Here is a 13,707-nt window from a genome sequence, read left to right as displayed (position 1 = left end):
ACACACACACACACTATAATTACAATAAATGAAACTAACTTACAAATTATCTACTACCAAACTTCAATTCTCACAACAAATATTATATAAAAAAAATAAAAACATTAAATACATACAACAACATTTAATACATACACCAACATAAACACACACACAAACATTAATTACAAAATATGGAAATAACTTATAATTTTCTAAAACTCCTCCACTTCAATCCTCAATCACTTGTGTCTTTTTAATTTTTTGCCCACAATCAAGAAATGAGGGATATAACAAAAAAATTAAAAAAAATAGGTTAAAACCGACCGTCAGCGGTCGATTTTAGGCAGAAATATAAAACGACACCGTTTTCTCTGTAACAGGTACTTTTTTTGTACTTTAAATTAATTTTTTATTATTCTACAAAACCGACCATCAGATATGGTCGGTTTTAACCTACAGAATTTGTGGATATAACCGACCACATGTAGGTGGTCGGTTTTAAAAGGGACACATCAGCAAAACGGTGTCATTTTTTTCAGTAAAACCGACCACCGGTGGATGGTCGATTTTATGTGTGCCACGTAATCGATACGGTGTCGTTTAGTTAGCATATAACCGACCACTGACGTCGGTCGGTTATGTCCGGTCGATTTTACCCTGTTTTCTTTTAGTGCACATAATCTAAATTTACGGTGTTAATATACAATTTTCAAGCAGAAAGAAGTTAACCAAAATTAGTCAACTTTAAACCATTTATAAAATTGTGGAGATAGTACGGTAGCCATCAATCAAGAAATGTTTATCTTCCTCCATGTTACGTTTTATCACATGGGGGAAGACCTTTAACTTGGATCGGACAAGGTCAAATTATTGTGGTACAAATTGAAAGGAGAATTCGGAATATGTTATGCCATGAGTTATTTTAATTTTCATAGTACATACATAATTTTAAAAATTTATGCTAGGCTGTGTACGTTCTCGATTGATTATAATATTTTAGCAATTTGATAAATTGCTGATAATATTCAATGTTGTTAAAAAAAATGAGAAATTATAAATTTGTATATCAACCGATGAGTTTCGATTTCCGAAATCTGTAAGAACATCCAAATCTTTACTATAATCGAGCACAAATATGAACTCCAAATATTGAAAGCTCCGAGATTTTTGACTTTTTAATAGAAAAATTTATAAAATATGCGAACATAACTACATATAGTCATATACATGTATGTTAAGGTTCTGAAAATTAAACTGACTTTTAGATCCAATAAAGTTCAGGACAGGCAGGATACAAATAATTGTCATCTCAATCTTTTAAATAAGACACAATACAGTAGAAAAGGAAGAAAAACGTGTTATACAGATAAAACGACAGAGACCGTTATCAATATTCAATATTATTATACTCATATTATATACTTAATTGCTCCACTAGGGACTATTTAATTTTTAAAGTAAAAAATATAAAGGGGCTAAAATTTTCTCTAATTAGCAAAATATTGGCACGGGTTTAAAAATGATAAGTCAATATCCAAACTTATCTCCCGACTACTTAATAGGTGACGGATGTCAAGTTCCGTTAATTATATGCCGTTAATTAAATAAAATATATTAAATCATATAATGGTAAATACTTTTATTTTTCGCAGAGCTTTTTATTATTTATAGTAAACTAATACTTGTTCGAATCATACTATAATTACAATACATCTTTATCACCCGAAAAACTCTATATTCTTTAACGAAATGTTAAAAATGGTTGAAGTGGTAACGTAATTTGCAATTAATTTGTAAATTTAAATTTATAGATTAAGTTAATTATAATTGAAATTATAAATTAATAGATTACCCTGATTGTTTCATCATTAATAAATTTAAAACAATTCTCGATCCCGTACTTTACACGAGTTATCTTCTAATAAATCATAATTCACGGATACACATTCATTATTATTATTGTATTAAATTAAATACAATATCAATTTTTTATTCAAAAAATTTGAAACTTGAATATCTTCCAATATGTCATTTTTAAACTCGGACTAATATTTTACTAATTTTTAAAAAAAATAGACACCTCTTTTTACTTTTAACTCTCATTTAAAGCTTATCCCATTTCAATAAATAAAATATTCTCAAAGCTTACATTAGACCTTGATTGCAACGTTATAGGCATGTATTACTTGTAGCAAAGTTCGTTGTGGTCCCCACTACTATAGAGCTGCATTTATCAACAAGGTCGAATCAATTCCGAGCATTTCTCATCATCAACTAACAAATTATTAATTTAAAATGGGTATTTCTAATGTGTGCCCAATTGTATACAATAATCACTAAATTTTATAAATTTGATGCATTTTTATTGGTGGAGTTGTTTTAAATACAGGATGGTACATCAATATTTATGATTAGAGGACCAATCAAAATGTACCAAATTTATGAGAGTTAATATTTATTGTGTGCTTTTGAGCCTCACATTAGAAAACCCGATTCAAAATTTGGACTTTCGTTGATCAGACTCATTCACTTGTATTCAAACTCCAATTTAACCTTTCCCATGCATTGCAACTTGTAAGTGTATAAGCCATAATGATGCTCATTTAACTAGGTGTTAATTGTACCTAATAAACCTTAAGCCACGGAGCATAATAAATTAGCCTTGATACAAGATTCGAAGGTGTATTGATTAGCGACTTGAGCTACTTGTCTAATTTCTCCTCACTTTCACCTACGTACTCAACTTTTATACTAGTTCACTTTTTTGTTTTTTGTTTCTTTGTGCAGTCGTAAGAGCAATAGTGACTAATATATTATTAGTTACTATTGTGATCAATTAGTTATTTAAACAATCAACATATTTTAGTATAGATTCAAAGTTGTTCAACTACTTAAATTTGAGGTGAACCATATCGTGTCTCTAATTCTATTTAGATCAATAACGGTTCTTCGTATCCAGTAATTAAATGTTTAAGTAAATTAAAAGATAGCGGGTTCACAATAATCAATTGTTTCGTAATTATTCGTATTTCATAATAATTCACAGAGAGTAAAAATATCATAAGGATGCTGTGTTAAGAGTGCAGATTGATGACGTGTCCCGATGTTCATATTAGAATATGCCCTAACCAGTAATTGACTTTAATGGCGGGATTTCGGGGTCTCGCATGAATTATTTGTTTTGAACCTGTTTTATGATCTTTTCTGTAACCATCTAGAGAGTACTAACCTAAATATACGTGATAATCTGTATTTTTGGAGATCAATAAAACTTTTTTCTTCTGTTTATTTATATTTTTTTTACGTTTATAATAATTTTTATTATTTCCGTTATAACAGTTCACAAAAGTTTTCTGTATCAAACTTGTTCCTATAGATATAAAGGGAAGCCTGAAAATTTTAACCCAGTGAGATAAAATTTAGACGAAAATGTTGTTTATAATATTAAATACTAAAGTATGTTATATTGATTTTACGGTGTAAAAATGCAAATAATAGTTGTTTTGTTGCTTGGTCAATCCTACAAAACAAATTATAAATTAAAAAAATCAAATCCAGTTTTTTGAACAGATATGAGAATATCTGTCGGTCAGCATGTTCACAATAATTTTATGGTTCATAATAACCCCAAGCATCTAATTATTGTAGAGTTGCATTTATAGTAATAATATGTTCTTCGTTCTTCAAAATTATTGTTTATTTAAACGTATAATATAGTAATATCTCAAACCGAGCCGCCTCCCTCTCTCCTCTCCTAGGCTTTGTCATTTCTCGAATTAATTGAGGGGTTTTCACTGATTTTTTCTATGAAAAACTCCAACCCCTTCATTTTCTTTTGTTCTCGATAATTTCTTTTCAAAAAAATCCAATTTTTTTATTGTTCTCGATAATTTCTTTTCAAAAAAACCCATTTTTTAGGTGTTTGTGTATCTATCGTGTTGGAATGTGTGTTTTGTCACTCCTATTGGAGTGTGTTTTGTGATATTTTTGTTTAGTTATACTTGGGTTTATCTGACATTGGATCGGTTGAGGATGATTTTAATGATATTTTTCGTAATATGGAAAGCATGCATCAAACCTGGGACGGTGGTAGTATTGCAAGAGCTCATCTTTCACAACTAAAAATTGTTCATCCTTCGAGGGTTTACACTTTCAGCAAGTCTATATCTGGTGTGCATGTAGATAGCCGAGATACATTCGGCATGTCTATAGTTGGTATTCGACATATAGATAGCTAGGGTGTCGCTTCTCCAATCTTAGTTAATGCGATGGATGTATATAAACACGGGGCTAACAATACTTTTTATATGATATGATCAATTGTGATTTTTTGTTTTCAGGGATATTAGTACGGTTTGGATCGCTTGGAATGTTTTTGATTTCGTTTTTAGTTTCAAATAATTTTTTATTTCGTGTGTTAAATGATCAGGAAACAAATCATCTAATTATTTTTAGTATGTTATTTATTTTTCAACCTGATTGTATCAGCAGTTGGATATTGGTACCAGTTGTTTTATATTCAAATTAATGAAAACTGTTTCTTTTGTCGGAAAAAAATTATAATATAATAAAAAATATATCAAATTACATGTATTTTCATAAAATATTCAGATTATACATATTTCACGTAAAAAATTCGTGACATTAATGTTATGGATAAAAAACTAGGGTGTATTTCTTGCTAAGGTTCGTGAGCTTCAAGACTCTATTTGACTGCTCTCGTGTTTGATGACTCAATATTCCTTCACAAGATGCCTATGTACCTTGCTATGTGCTAATGATCAAGTCAAAAATGTAGTTCTGATTTGTGGGTTGAGTCCCCTTATATAGGCATAAGATGCCTTGAATTGGATTAGGGTTAGGAGACTTGGTGGACAAGTCTCAGATTTAGAGTGAACTTTGGAGTCCTAGAGTGCTGGAAATTGATTACTTGTTCCATGAGGTTTCTTGGAGGCCAATTGGAGGCCGATCTCCAAGGAATTGTATTCTTATTTGGACTTTTACTTGTCAGTTGTTTTTACCCACATTAATTAACTACGAAATTAATAAATATTCAGAGTTTTGAGCCTCCTTTAAATGGACTTTATTTGTAGCCCAAACCAGGTATAATTAATGTATATTAATTACGCAATCAGGGTTTATTTTATTTCCTATCATTTGCCCCCCAACTTAGAGGAAATCACAACAGTTTTCGTAGAAGTTAAGTTCCTTAATTCCCTTACAGAGTATCGTTATTAACGTAAAGTGTGGAGAGACCTACACATTTACAATGATTAGCCTTATTTGAGGCTTCAAGATATTTTCTGGTTTCCATATTTTTCCATGTTTAGTTTCACCTTATTCCTGTTTTTAGGAATTTTCTGGTATTTCTTAGATTTTCTGAAATTTTCTTTTTCTTTTCGAAAATTTTTCCAGAAATTTTTCTGAAATTTCCCAAAAATTCCCATCATTTTTTCTTTTCTCTTTCTTCTTTTTTTTACATAATTTCGACCAGGAATCCATTTTCGACCAGGATCGTGGTCGAATTACGCTCCCATGTTCTCTGCTCGTGGGTTTTTCGGTCAGGAATATTTCGACCAGGATCCTGACCGAAATTTGGTCATGGTTTTCCTTGGCCTTTATATCCTGACTGAATTAACGTCCCAATTACTCTGCTCGTGAGTTTTTCGGTCAGGAATATTTCGACCAGGATCCTGACTGAAATTTGGTCAGGATTTTCCTTGGCCTTAATATCCTGATCGAATTAAGGTCCCAATTACTCTGCTCGTGAATTTTTCGGTCAGGAATATTTCGACCAGGATCTTGATCGAAATTTGGTCAGGATTTTCATTGGCCTTAATATCCTGACCGAATTAGGGTCCCAATAACTCTGCTCGTGAGTTTTTCGGTCGGGATTATTTTGACCAGGATCCTGACCGAAATTTGGTCAGGATTTTCCTTGGCCTTAATATTCTGACCGAATTAAGGTTCCAATTACTCTGCTCTTGAGTTTTTCGACCACGGGTTTTTCGATCAGGAATCCTGACCAAAATTAGGTCTGGATTTATTCAACCAAAATTTAAATTCAAGCCTAAATGGGATCTTTTTGTGGGTCTTGTATGGTCCACATTTGTTTGGGCTTTCTATGCTAGATTTCCTAATTGGGCCTGTTGGGCCTTTTTTTCTGGAATTTTCTAAATTATGGGCCCTTAACCTGGGCTGCTGATTGGGTTCGTCATTTTGGCCTTTTATTTTTCTTGACCTTTCCAGAATGTTCCAGAGTTTTCTAAATTTCACATATATATATATATATATGAGAATGTCTTGGAAGTTTCTAGAATTGGGCCCAGGATTTTGGGTTGGGCTTTTAACCGGATATAACCGATCAAACTTCCCTTTTTACAAGCCCAATGACCGGCTAGAGTAGTATATATATGTGGGGGGGGGGTGTGATCATATTTTACCTTACTCCCTTCATTTCACTTATCACTTCTCTCCTTCCTCTCTAAATTTTCTCCGGTGATCAGCAAAGTTTTCCGACCAGGCTTTTGATCGAAGTCTAGTTAAGTCTCCATCTTCTTCCTCTAGTCTCAATTTCAAGCTTCCATCCCAATCTACATTAATGGCCGACAAAAGCACAGGATGGGTTGCTAACACTACACCATAAACGACACCTAAAATGTGAATAAAGGCCAAAAAGCATTGCTGAAAGTGAAGAAAATGGCTATCGTAACACTTTTTCAAAAAATAGGACCGTAACTAATATCGGCGCTACCATAGGGGTCTAGGTAACACTTTTTCAATTTTTGGTAACACCAGAAAAAGTGTAACCATAGACCATCTATGCCAACACTTTTGTTATTTTGATAACATTAAAATTGGTGTAACTATAGACCTATGGTAACACCATTATAGTATTTGTTACATCACATTTGGTGTAATCATAAGGGCTATGGTAACACCATTTAAGCTACTGTAACACTAAATTTTGAAAAATAAATTTATCAAAAGCTATAACTTGTTCTCTATAGTAACATTTTTATATAGACCTTTTATGCATTTACCAACACTTTGAAATCTTTACCAACATTTTTTTTTTGATATTTACCAACAGAGAATATGTACAATTTATATCAAACACTTTACATGGCTCTTTGCCAACACTTTATGAGAAAAAAAAGCAATATAATGTTTGAAAATAGAACTTCCCCATTTCAAAGTTTACCAAACATTCATTAACAAAAACAATCCAACAACCAGATAAGTACTATCAACTAGTTCCAAGCCTAAAACTAACTTAGCTAGCTAGGTACCACATCAAGATCATGATAATTACTGGCTAGGTACAATATGACTCTACTAAAAATGAGTTAACTGCATAAATTATTCCTAATGATCAGACTCATGTGACTCTGCTTCTGTCGACTTGTCGGACTCTGCAGCTGCTTTTGTCGAATTTTCGGACTCATCGAGGTTGATCTTCCAAGAGCATTAGGGGAAAAAAATCTAACAATGCATCAGACGGATATACTACTTCATTCGGATAAAATTTATTGCTCATGGGGATGTGAAAGATCCTATTTAATTATATTAAAAGGATACTTCACATCACATGGAGTTTTATTCGAATGATGTAACATCTCACGTCTGATGCATTGTGAGATTTTTTCTCGACTTATCACTCTCCATATTTTTGAAATCAATATAACATCTGATGTACTCCCATATTTCCCATATTCTGAGAATCACATTATAGACACCTCACATTTAGATCTCATGTCGGCCTAAGTCAAAATCGATGCACCCTTTGAAGTTAAATGTACCTGTCACAGCATAGCTGGTTAAATGTACTAACGGTGAAACTGATTCGGCTGTAAGTTAACTAGTATCACAAAATCATAGTGAAAGGAAAAATATCATGAAAATAAGTATTGTCTTACCAATTAGGATATCGATCAACTGTAAGTCCATAACCCAAATAAGGTTCCTTTTACACAGCTTTGGTGTAGAACCAAGACCATCACCCAGTAAGCCCCAATGCTTTAAATGGTTAAGAGCCGTCTCCTACAGAAAATATATCTATAAGCAAAGTAAATAATAATGATCCCATATAATTACAACATATTTCGTTCCTTGTGGTGATTCAGATGGTGATCTTATGCTTTTTAACAAGTAGCATACAAACAAATAATGAAGCAAACCACCCCTAATATTCTTCTTATGCAGTGTGATTGCTATTCAAGTTGAAGTTCAAAAATGACTATAAATGTTCAGAAATAACTAACATTGTCATTGCTTATTGGACCGTTATTAATCCGTACTTGGAGTATAACATCCATGTGTTCATCTTTTGGGATATTTTTCACAAAATTCTTCATAGCTCAACCATAAATTAAATATATACCTGACCATTCTACATAATTCATAAAATTGTCACAGCCGCCTAAGTTTCTTTTTGACCATTCTAACTCTCCTAAATCCCGATTTCAGGGATGGCAATTTTATCCGACAAGACGGATACCCAAATAAAATACAGTCACTTCCAAAACAAACAATCAACTTCTTGAAAGAAAAAAAGGTACCTTAATAGCAACATAATCATCAATCGTTTTGGTTAATTTCAAGGTACATGAACTTGCTCCCTTCTAGCTGCTAGTACACCTTTATTTATGTATCATCTGTAAATCCAACATTTACCTATAATACATAAAAACACATATAAACATATGAAAACAAAAAAAACACATAAAACCCATCAAATCCCCAATTGAAAAAACCTAACTGAAAAACACCTTTAGCTAAAACCCTAATTGAGAAACCTGATTGAAGAAGAATACTTGATTGTAGAACAAGAAGACTCGGTGAAACCCCAAATCAATGTGTGTGGATCAACTGAGAACCACGAATGTAAAAAGAAGAAGGCCCAATTGAATTCTTTTGTGGTGAAGCCTTAAATCCGTTGGTGTGAATCGATTGAACCAAGGCACCTGAGGGAAGACCACCAGATATCGAAGAACTCGGACACCCGATTGTAGTGAAGATATTGGTTGAAATTAGAGAGAGAGAGAGAGAGAGAGAGATGAAGAGAGGTAGAAAGTTGAGAAGAAATGAAAAGAGGCAGAGTTTTTTTTTTGTTTTGGGGGTTTTAGTTTTAGGTTTAAGTTTTAATTTTTCATTTCCCCCCTCATGTCTTGAGTGACCCGCCTAAAATTTCGGTTATTGGTTACATATTTTTTAAGACCAATGGTAACATCAGTTATGGTGTAATCGTAGATGTCTTATGTTGTCTATGGTTACACTAAATGAAATCAATGATTATAATAAAAAAGGGTAAGCATAGATAGGCAAAAATAATTTTAAGGCACCTATGGTCACACTTTAGCTCGTTACACTAAAAAAACCGTTACAACAGGTCATATATGGTGTAGTGTAAGATTTCCTCTGCTTCAAAGAGAGGTAATGATATTCATGTTCGTTTTTCTTACATGTCTTTATTAGAAATGATAAACTCTAGGGGAGACGAATACCCATCAGATGTTCATCTAGATTCTTTTGATTATTGCAACAAATGGTATAACGTAGCTGGAATTAACAAACTTAACACAACTTATAATGTTTGTCCTCCCCTTAAGATAATTCATGTTGACGGTGGTGATCGTACATGCCACTGGAGACCCGATAAACTTTTTATTTATGCAGATGCTCTCACTGCTAGGCTTAGGTTTCCCTTCCATGAGTTTATCCCTAGATTGTTAGTTGACCTACAAGTTAACCCTTGTCAACTTCCACCCAACGCTTGGAGGAATGTCCTATATTTCATGGTCCTTTGTCTTAGGCATGGTTTCCCCCTTTCTGTAGCTGTCTTTAAGAAAAAAATTCAGTGCTATAATAGTGCCCAATCCTCTTGTGGTTGGGTTTACATCCGACAGAGGCCCAAGTGTCCTCAAATTTTTAACAGTGCCTCCATTCCCGACAATAACCAGCATTAGAGGGATACTTTTGTTAGGTTGATATGGGAGAATGTTGACTGGGGCACGCTCTTTAGGTCTTCCTTTGGTAAAGTTAGTGATGGTAGCCCCAAAAACCTTCGCCTATCAGATGAGGAACATCTCATATACAGTGAACTCATAAACGATGAGGGCAAGACTCCCAGTTGGACTTTGTTGAAGGAATTTTCCCTGATCCATTGGGACTTTCTACAGTCACTCTGCAGGGTATTTATCATTCTCTACACTTTGTTTTCCTTTTTTATACGTTATTAACATAACTTATTCTTTGTTTATGTTTCCTTTTCATCATCCCAGGAGATAAACAACGCCACCATGCTGGTCGTTGAGGAAACGGCCAGGATGAAGAAGGCCCGACATGCAGGGCTAAATCCCCGTGGGAAGGCTACTGAACCCAGCTTCCTGAGAAAGCACAAAGAGCCTGTAGTGGAGGCCTCCTCAGCAGGCACTGAAGCTCATTCCAGCCTCTCTAGGGTTTTCGTCGAGGGGACACTGTGGTTGGTTCCATGAAGCATGTTTGGGATTGGTCCTATCATTCCATTACTCCTAAGGACTTCATAGACATCATGGCCGGCCGAGACCTGGAGCGTGTGAAGCTCACGGGAGCCCAGTCCATTACTTCGGTATGCTTTTTCGCTTTCTAATTTTAACCATCCCCTTTTTTTTGAAGCATAAACCTTGCCTTATGCTTATTTCTGTTTCAGACTAATGCTCATTTCCATGCGGCTGTGCGGCATGCCGAGTCTTGGCAGAAGGCTTCGGAAAAAATCCAACAGGGTCTTAAGGAAGCAGAAGGTCAAGCATACGGCCTTGGAGATGAAGATGAAACGCAAGGAGGAGGAACTTTCTGAAGCCAATGCGGAGTTGGTGAAGCTTAAAGCTGAGAAGGACAGAATCATCAACGCCTACTTGTACACAAACGAGTTCGCTCAAACCATGCGGGTTGGGGATGATACGGTATTTCCCGGTTTTTTCAGGACTGGTTGATGTTAGTGTTTGTGCCCTAGAGACAACACTATGATATTTTAGTTAAAGACATTAGGATTATTAATGTTTATGTTCTATCGATTATTCCCTTTATAATTTATTAATTCTTAATTTACTGCGATATAAATGTTAGATTAATAAATGTCCTTGGAATATGATATGCAATTCTATATCTCTAAGTACGTGACTTAGAAATGAGATTTTGAGAATAGTATCAATATTCCTAAAGGTCCCTAGTCGAGTATTATTATTAAGGGACAATAATAATGCATTAAGACTGGTGTGTTTGTTGATTGATGATCATATCTCATTGATCATAGGTATGATGATACTAAAGTAAAAAATACAGGCATATGTATATGTACATGGTGCTGGACAAACCCAATGTGAGATTATACATGTCTGTTGTGTCATAAGTAATTCTCACAGTGATAATGATGTAATGGTCCTTAGACCTGAAGTCATTATATTTCTATACGAGAATTAATATATATTGATTCCATTAAAAGTTATCCTTGACCGGGTAATGATAAGAGTGGACATTGGGTATATTATGAATCATATGAGAAATATGAATGATCTAGATGAGATTTAACCTCCTATTTTAGGAGTGATATTATTGGCCTCTTGTGTGAGCTAGACTATGAAATGCGTAGCCACGCTCAAATGTTTATTTGATATGATAGTCTACTCATTGATCAAGGAAACTTGGATTAAACTATGATGAGGATGACACATTATATGTCTCTAGTTTAATCTATAATATTTGGTTAAAGGGATTATATTACATTGTACATTATTCACGAAAGGTTTAATCGATCACTGATTCAATTATTATTACTTGGGTAGCAATGATGTATTACCAGATGCCGCTCATTGTTTACGATTTTAAATTAGATTTAAAATTCGTTGTCAACATAATAATAACCTATAGGGTCACACACAAAGAATGCTTGAAAGATTTAATTTAAATTGGATTTAAATTATATTGAAGTAATTCGAATTATTTATAATATTAATTAAGTATGACTTAATTAATTAGATAAATATTGATATTCGAATTTACTAATATTAATTATGAAATTCATTTGTTAAATAATTAAGTGTGACTTAATTATTATATAAATAGGAATTTTGAATTAATTATAACTCCTAATTAGTTAAGAGTTATAATTCTTTTTCTACTCTCTATATAATATCTCTTGTGTGGCTGATTTTGTAAGCAAGACTTTTACTAAAACCCTAGCCACCAAGAGAGAAGATGGAGAGAGCAAGAAGAAACGAGTTTGTGCTAGTACACATCCAATCCTTGAGTTCAAGCATTCGTGTGGATACCGATAGAGCGTAGATCGCGAGAGCGGGATGCGTGGTAATTGAAAAAGATTGGATCTCCATTAGTCAACCAATTTATAAAGCTTCATAAGGTAAACAATCTAATCTATGAATTAAATATATATTTTCCGCATGGATCCTGCGGAGGGTTTCGAAAGTTTTGATTTTTCACGTTTTTATTTACTGTTTTTATTGCGTTTATGTGCTCGAAACCCTTCATAGACACGGCCCTTGGGACCGTGAACGATGTCTGCCCGGATATTAACTCGGCGGACTACCCTTGTCCGGCTTTACTACAAAGGTTTAGTACATGCGTAGTCGTCTTTGAGGATATCCCTCATACCCAGCTTCTTCCTCCTCCAGAGTGATCTTCTAGACATGCCACGAAGGATCCCAGCTCTTCTTCCAGCGATATCGGCACTGCAAAGACATCGAGTGAGAGCGGGGGAGATGATGAGATGGATGAAGAGGAGACTTCTGCTCCTTAGAGTCTTATTGGCCCTGCGTGGCTTAGTTATTTATGTTTATTTATGCTCAGGACATGTAGTTTCTTAAATTATGGAACTTAATTGTTCTCGTATCTATCTGCATTTGTTTTGCTTATAATCATTCTATACTTCGTTGGAACTTAATATCGTATATCGAAAACTTCATAAACTTCATGATTTTTTGGGATTCATCACTTACATAGTTTTTTGTCAACTAAACTAGAAATAGAAACCCTATTGAACTGAAATATGAAATCCTAAGCAAGCAAAGCTTCATGATGCTTTTGAACCATAAGTAATCACTTCCTTTCCAATGAACTATATGTAATAAATTTTCAGATTCTGAGCATGCCAAGTCCTTGGTATTTCGTCACCATCCATAGTTTCCAACTTGTAGGATCCTCTTCCTTGAAGCTTTTAATCTTGTACGGCCCTTCCCAATTTGGGGTAAGTTTTCCCATGTGTCCTACTCTAGAAGCTTCCACCTTCCTTAAGACCAAATCACCTTCCTTAAAAAATCTTTCTTTCATCCTTAGGTTGTAGTAAAATAAAGCTTTTTTCTGATATTCCATAATCTTTTTATGTGCTCCATCCCGCACTTCATCTATTAAATCCAGGGTTAACATTTGCCCCTCCTCATTTTCTTCGGCATTGTATGTTTGGATTCTTGGAGATGAATGTGACATCTCCACTGGAACGACCGCTTCTGCTTTATATGCGAACATAAATGGTGTTGCTCCTGTAGTGACTCTGCAAGTGGTCCTGTAAGCCCAAAGTATCGGAAGTATCTCATCTACCCAGTTATTCTTGGACTTTTCAATCCTCTACTTTAATCCATCCAAAATAATTCGATTTGCCACTTCTGCTTGCCCATTGGCCTGGGGATGGGCTACGGAAGTGAACCGTAGCTCAATCTCATTCTCCTTACAATA

This window comes from Apium graveolens, chromosome 3 (assembly GCF_009905375.1).
Source record: "Apium graveolens cultivar Ventura chromosome 3, ASM990537v1, whole genome shotgun sequence".
Lineage (NCBI taxonomy): Eukaryota > Viridiplantae > Streptophyta > Magnoliopsida > Apiales > Apiaceae > Apium > Apium graveolens.
This window is presented reverse-complemented; position numbering follows the sequence as displayed.